Below are 7,578 nucleotides of genomic sequence, written 5' to 3'. Positions count from 1 at the left end.
GGCAGCGAGAGCCCAGCTCCCGCAGGAAAGACCAGGAAAGTCCAGCGCTGCCCCTGTGCAGGGGGACAGAGGGACCTGCATGAGAGTCAGTTTCGCATCTGAAAATGACGGTGTTAATGCCTCCTTCATGGTTGTTTTGACACCCAGATCCAGGTCATCACTTGTGAAATACAGAGCAGGTGCCAGGGAGGAAGCACCACGTGGCGGCTGTTCTCTTAGAGGACACGCCACTCCGTTCCCGTCTGTCCTTTTCGTTGTGTGGCCTCCTGCCCCCTCGTAGTCCCCGCAGCGGACCCTGAGCTCAGGCTGGGGGAGCGCTGTGCCCACGCGTGCGCACCGAGGGGAGGGCTGGGGGCTGCACAGACAGGCTTTGCCACAGCACAGCGAGGGGGCATCTCTGCTGGGGGAGCCTCTCGCCTTCGATGTGTAAAACACGCCCCACCGGTGAAGCGCAGTGAAGCAAGGTGTGCTCGTCGTGCTGGAACCTCAGGCTTCGTGTAGACGTCACACCTGCCCTCGCCAGCCCGCAGCCCTCACAGGCAGGCACAGCCACCTTCCGGAGGACCAGGGGCAGAAGGGAAAGCGCACAGGTGGGCTGTACCACGTGTGAAATGGACTCTGGGTTTCCAGTGTCTCTTCCGATCCCAGGGGCAGGCGGAGGTTTCTGGCCCTTCTGCTCGGTCAGGCTCTTAGGTCTGACATACAATGAATTCTAAGAGTCAGGGCTTTGCCCCTCAGATGCATCTTTCTCAGGTCTGTGTTTCAGTTCCCTGGAAACAAGAAACGCCTATAGGAAGCAGGGCTCTGTGCGCAGTCTCCCCTGGAAGGAGCACCCTCTGACCACAGGCCTCTGGGCGGAGCTTCAGAGCAGAGGCAGAGGAGCCCAGAGAGGAGCAGACCCTGCATCTGCAAGGTCAGAAGCAGCTCTTGATGCTCTGGCCAGGATGGGCCAGTCCTGGTGCTGACACCACCTCCAGAAGCCACCACTCTGTGGCCGGTGGGGGCGGGTGGAGCTAGGTGAGCTGGGTGACCCAGGGGCCAGGGGCTCAGGGAGGGCCAGGTCCTTGGAGAGCTTGTGAGTGAGGCCTGGGGGGCGGGGTAACCAGGCAGCGGGGGGAAGGTCTCCACTTTCCCTAAACATCCTCCCCCCTTTACAGATGCTGTGCTGGGGGCACGCTGTCCATCACCCGGGACACGGCTGACATCCTGAGCTCACGGGACCCCAGAGTGAGGGACTGGAAGGCTCTTCCAAAGTCATCAATTTCTGACTCTTTTGAAGATTCATCTTCAAACCTTCAGTGACTGGTCCAGGGAAACTTAGTTTGTGAGTCAGGAGGAAAACATCGTTCTTCTCTCTCCTACAAGTAAGTTACCAAAAAATCCTACCAAAAGGGCTTTTTGAGACACATCAAAGCTGAAACCAACAAATAAAAAGCTTGCCTCGCAGCACCCATCTTTTTAACTCGGTGTTAATGATATCACTGCAAAAAGTAAATGCACACTGAGTGTTTTTCTGATAAATTAATCAGAATGAAACCACTGTGGCCTTCCTTTGGTGCAATTTCATTCACTGAATCCTCAGTTTTTATTTCTTTGTTCGTCAGAAGGACACGTGCGTTGTTGACAATGAGTGGAGGAAAGTGTGTGTTCACGAGGCTGCCTCCTGTAAGGCACCGGCCGGGGGGTGGCCTGGGGAGTGTATCTAGGAGCTGAAAGGGCCAGGTCTTCTGTGACCCCCCCTTCTTTCTGTCCCTCAGCTGAACCTCAGTTCTCCACACTCTCCCAAGAGCCACAGAAAATGAACGTACCTCAGGTGAGCTCCTTAGCCATTCCCCACTGTCTCTTGTAATGGGTTTATGAGGCTTAGAGGGCTCTGCGTTACATGGAAAAAGAAATAGAAATAGATCCAGTCAATCTTGAGGGAAAATAGTTTTATATTTTACTGTGAGCTGTGATGTTTGCTGTCAGCTCTTGGTAGGTGACCGTTGTCAGGGTAACCAGATACCTAAGAGTGGGTTTGCTGGGTCTTCTGGTAAGTTTATGTGTAATTTTATAAGAAACCGCCAGATGTTTCCAAGTTGGCTCTACTGTTTCTCTTGCCCCTCAGTAATGTCCCAGAGTTCTCATTGCTCTTTGGTTACCAAGATTTGGTTTGGTCTTATTATTTTTAAGCGTTGTAGTTGGTGTCTAGTTAACTCTTACTGGGTTGTAATTTGCATTTCCCTGGTGACTAACAATGTTAAGCCTCTTTTCATGTGCTTTTTAACCATTCATAATCTCCTTTAATGAAGCATCTGATCAGATGACCAAATCTTTGTTCTTTTTTTTTGTTTGTTTCATATTGGGGGGGGGATTAGTGGGCTTTTTTTTGGTCTTGTTGAACTGAAAGAGTTTATCAAATATATGTTTTGCATTTTTTTCTCCATCTCATGCTTGCTTTTTTTTAAATCCTCACCCAAGGATATTTTTCTTTTTAGAGTTAAAAATATATATATTCTTATTGATTTCAGAGAGGAAGGGAGAGGGAGAGAGAGAGGGAGAGAGAGAGAGAGAGAGAGAGAGAGAGAGAGAGAAACATTAATGTGAGAAGCAAATACATCGATTGGTTGCCTCCACATTTCTGACCAGGTCAACGGATCTAACTGCAACCCAGATACATGCCCTTGACCAGGAAGCCAAGCCTCGACCTTTGGTGCGAGGGTCGATGATCTACCTGCTGAGTCACACCAGCCAGGGCTCTTGCTTGCTTACTTAAGAAGAAAATTTTTTCAGATTGTTTTGAGGTTTTGCATATATTTAAAAAGGTTTTATATGACATAGTTATAGATTCATAGGAATTAGCACTATTGTATTCTTCACAAATTTTCCCCATTATTTATTTTAGTTATTACACGACTATGATATAGTCTCAACATTATTTGTAAATAGATGTTGGTGCAATGTGTGTGAGTAGCTCTATGTCATTTTGTCACATGTGGAGATTCATGTAACCACCACCTCAAATAAGATACAGCACTATTCTATCACCACCATAAAGATTCCTCTCGTGTCACGTCTTTATAATCATATCCAAGCCCTTCTTCTGTACCATTCCTAATCTCAGCCAACTACTGATATACCCTTCATCTCCACAATTTTGCCATTTCAAGAACAGTATATAAATGGAATCATACAGTTGAAATTGAGATTCATCCAAGTTTTAGTGTGTACCAATAGTTTATTTCTTTTATTACTAAAGTGGTATTCCACGTCTGACTGTATCATAGTTTGTTTAGCCATTCATGTATTAAGACATTTTAGTTGTTTCTAATTTGGGGCTGTTTTATTTTTATTTATTGATTTTTAAGAGAGAGAGTGAGAGAAAGAGAGAGAAACATTGATTTGTTATTTCACTTTTTTATGCGTTCATTGGTTGATTTTTGTGTGTGCCCTGACTGGGGATCAAACCCGCAACCTTGGCATGTCAGGATGATGCTCAAGTCAACTGAGCTACCCAGACAGGGCTGGGCTGTTTTAAATAAAGCTGCTATGGCCCTGACTGGTGTTGCTCAGTGGTTAGAGTGCCAGCCCACCCACAGAAGGGTCTGAGGGTTCAATTCCCTTTCAGGTTTGATCCCAGCTCCATCAGAGAGCAGGCAGGAGGCAGCCAATTGTGTAGTCTCTCACATAGATTTTTTTTTCTTCCTTTCCCTTGCCCTCTCTGTCCCTCCCCTTCCACTTTCTCTAAAAATCAATGGAAAAAATATCCTAGGGTGAGGATTAACAAAATAAAATAATAATAAATAAATGAAGCTGCTATGACGACTCATGTTCAGGTTTTTGTGTGAACATAATTATTTCTCTGAGATAAATACCCAGGAGGGTGATTGTGCCTGTTGGTAAGTACCATATTTTTCCGTGTATAAGGCACTATTTTTTTCTAAAATCAGACTGAAAATCGAGGGGCGTCTTATACACGGAAGTCAGCCGAGGAGGGAGCCCTGCGGGTGTGTAGCTGCCCATACCTTGTCAAACAGGCTTCCTCCCATCACGAGCCTTATTGTCACTGACGTCACTGATGCCTTGGAGGTGGAGGTGGAGAGTGTGCAGATGCAACAGGGACCAGAGCATTCGAAGCCCATAAAGATGTCAGAAAATAAAAAGATAAATACCTGCAAGTGATTGTCTTACTCTGCAAAATTCAAACTGAATGCAATCAGCTCTGCAAAAGAACATGGAAACAGAGCTGCAGAGAGACAATGTGGACCTCCTCCCACTGAGTGTAGGATCAGACAGTGGAGAAAACAGGAAGAACAACTCCTTAAGATGCCAAAAAAGAAGGCCTTAAGAGAAAAACCAGCAAAATGTTTAAAATATTGATTTCTTAATTTTGCGTTGGGAAAGTCTTATACATGGGGACATCTTATACACAGAAAAATATGGTATATGTTTTGTTCTCTAAGAAACTGCCAAACTATTTTCCAGAGTAGCTGTACCATTTTGCATTGCTACCAGCAGTGTTTAAGAACTTCAGTGACTTTCTGTCCTTCCTCGTACTTGGTATTATCACTATTTTTTGTATTTGTGGTTATAATAAGTGTATCATGATAATTCATCATGGTTGTAATTTGTATTTCCTTAATGGATAGTGATGTTAAATACCTTTTCATGTGTTCATATGCCATATATAGTAAATGTCTGTTTATGGTGTTGTACATTCCCCCCATTTTTACTGAGGTATAATTTCAAATAAAAATTGTGTATATTTAAGTCTTAAGACTTGACATTGTGATGTACATAGACATTGTGAAATAACTGCCACGATCAAGCTAATTTACATACCCATGACCTGACATAGTTATAGTCACCTGTTAGGGAATGGTTTGAGAACACTTACCCTCTTGCCATAGTTCAAGTACAGACACACCTGATTTTATCGTGCTTAGCAGATGTTGTGTGTGTTACAAATTGAAGGCAAGGCCCTCTGCCAGCAAAAGAGTACAAGTCGCTGGATTGCAATACTTTATTAGTGGTCTTCTGGAACCAAGCCCACATTATCTCTGAGGTCTGCCTGTGTATAATACAGTATTGTTAACTGTAGTCACATTGCTGCACATTACAACTCCCTAGTTTATTTATTTTGCATAACTGAAGTTTGTTCCCCTTTACAACATCTCCCCATTCCCCATTTCCCTAGCCTGTGGAAACCAACACTCACTTTCTATGAATTTAACTGTTTTTGATTCCAATGAGGTTATGCAACATTTGTCTTTCTGTGTTTGGCTTATTTCACTTAGTAAATGTCCTCCTGTTTTGTCCATGTTGGGGCAAATGTCAGAATTTCCTTCCTCTTTCTGGATGAATAATATTCCATCGGATATACTATGTCTTCTTTAATCATCCATCTGTTGGTGGACAGACTGTTTCCATGTCTTGACTATTGTGAATAATGCTGCAATAAAAATGGGTGTGTACATATCTCTTTGAGATCCCGATTTCATTGCCTTTGGTATATACATAGAAGTGGGATTGCTGGATCTTTTAAGTCGTTTCATTTTTGTTTTTTTGAGGAAATTTCACACTGTTTTCCATAATGACTGAACCAATTTAGCATCCCCACCAACAGTGTACAGGGGTTCCATCTTCTCCACATCCTTGCCAACACTTGTTATCTTTTGAATGTTTTATAATTTCAGGTCTTAAGTCTCTAATCCACCTTGAGGTGATTTTTGTATTAGTGTGAATAAGAATCCAGATTCATTACTCTGCATGTGGATATCCAGTTTTCTCTCACCATTTAAAAAAAATATATTTTTATTGATTTCAGAGAGGAAGGGAGAGGGAGAGAGAGCCTCCTGCACACCCCCTACGGGGGAGTGAGCTCGCAACCTGGACCTGTGCCCTGACTGGGAATCAAACTGTGACCTCTTAGTTCATAGGCTGGTGCTCAATCACTGAACCACACCAGCCAGGCTTCCACCATTTATTGAAGAGACCCTTCTTTTCCCATTGTGTGTTCTTGGCACCCTTGTTGAAGACCAGTTATCAATAGTTGTGGATATATTTCTGGGTTCTCTGTACTGTTCCATTGGTCTGTGTGTCTCTATTTACTATAACTTTGTAATATATTTTGCAGTTAGGAAGTGTGATGCCTCTAGCATTGTTCTTTCTCAAGATTGCTTTGGCTATCTATGTCTTTTGTGGTTCCAATGGATTTTTAAGATAGTTTTTTTCTATTTCTGTAAAGAATTCTATTAGGATTTTTATAGTGATTGTATTGAATTTGTAGAACATTTTGGGTAGTATGGTCTTTTTAACACTATTAATTTTTCGATTTCTCTCTTCAGATCTGTCAATATGAGGTATATACATATGCTCTCATGTTGGGTGTGTATATATTTATAATTGCTATATCTTCCTGTGGAATAGACCCTTTAATCATTATAAATGACTATCTCTAGAGACAGTTCTTAATGTCTATTTTGTCTTATACAAGTATAGTCACCTTGGCTTTCTTTTGGTTACTATTTGCATGGAATATCTTTTTCCATACCTTCGCTTTCAGCCTATGTGTGTCCTTAATTCCAAAATGAGCTTCTTGTAGATAGCAATCTCTGGATTTTGTTTTCTTATCCATTCAGGTATTTTATGCCTTTTGATCAGAGAGTTTAATCTAGTTACATTTAAAGTAATTAATGATAGGTGAGAACTTACTAATGCCATGTTGTTAACTTTTTTCTGTCTGGTTTGCAATTGTTTTGTCATTTCTTTCCATCTTCCTTTATTTTTTTTAGTACTTTACTTTTATTCTTTTCACTTTATCTTTTGTGTTTTTATTATAGAGGTTTTTTGTTTGAAATTAGCTTGATAATTGCACAAAATATCTTACAGTTATAACCATCTGTTTTAAGTTGATAACAGCTTAACCTCAGTTGCACAAAAAACTACACTTTTAATCTTCCCCCTACACTTTATGTTCTTATAATCAGTTTGATTCTTTTTATATTATATATCTCTTAACAATTTTTTTAATTTTTATATTGGAATTAAAAGTAATTTATGTACCACCACTACAGTGTAACATTATTTTGTATTTATCTGTTTGTTCACCTTATTAGTGAAATGTTTGCTTTTGAGAGTGGGGAAGGACACATAATGAGAACAGAGCCACAGTTGTCTAATAATTATTCACCTACTAACTATAGATGAGAAGTTTTCTTACAGACCCTGGGACATTGGAGGATGAAGCAAGGCTGTGAAAGGATAAGATGTCTCAATGGGTCCATGACTCAGAAAAGAAATACATTTTGAGAACAGACCAAGGACAGGATATGTTTTGATTTAGTTGCTATGCCTGGACCCTGACCTCCTTCGGGAGTTTTTCTCAGGAACACTGACCATTCTCGGGTCCCAGGAATGGGCTGAGCTGTTTGTAACATCATAGAAGGTTAGCCACCTTGTTATCAGACTTTGAGCTCCTGAAGGCCAGACTGCAGACCCTCCCCTCCCCTTCCCTGTTACACTTGTAGCTCGCAGCTGCACGTAGCTATCTTCTTCCTCGTGTGCATATAACCAGCCAACTGGCAGGGGGGTCAGAGC

At 42.2% G+C, this 7,578-nt stretch overlaps 1 long non-coding RNA gene across 1 annotated transcript; it reads left to right on the top strand.

Annotated features, from left to right (window-relative positions):
* Positions 1 to 10: 10 nt before the first annotated feature.
* Positions 11 to 1,823, top strand: LOC102252691. The gene is made up of 3 exons (XR_001362644.1): positions 11 to 1,364; positions 1,605 to 1,665; positions 1,758 to 1,823. It is a non-coding gene; the product is annotated as an uncharacterized LOC102252691 (long non-coding RNA).
* Positions 1,824 to 7,578: the final 5,755 nt, after the last annotated feature.

Source organism: Myotis brandtii, unplaced genomic scaffold (genome assembly GCF_000412655.1).
Source record: "Myotis brandtii unplaced genomic scaffold, ASM41265v1 scaffold2858, whole genome shotgun sequence".
NCBI classification, from domain to species: Eukaryota; Metazoa; Chordata; class Mammalia; order Chiroptera; family Vespertilionidae; genus Myotis; species Myotis brandtii.
Note: the sequence above shows the minus strand (reverse complement) of the source record. Positions and strands in the feature narration are given on the sequence as shown.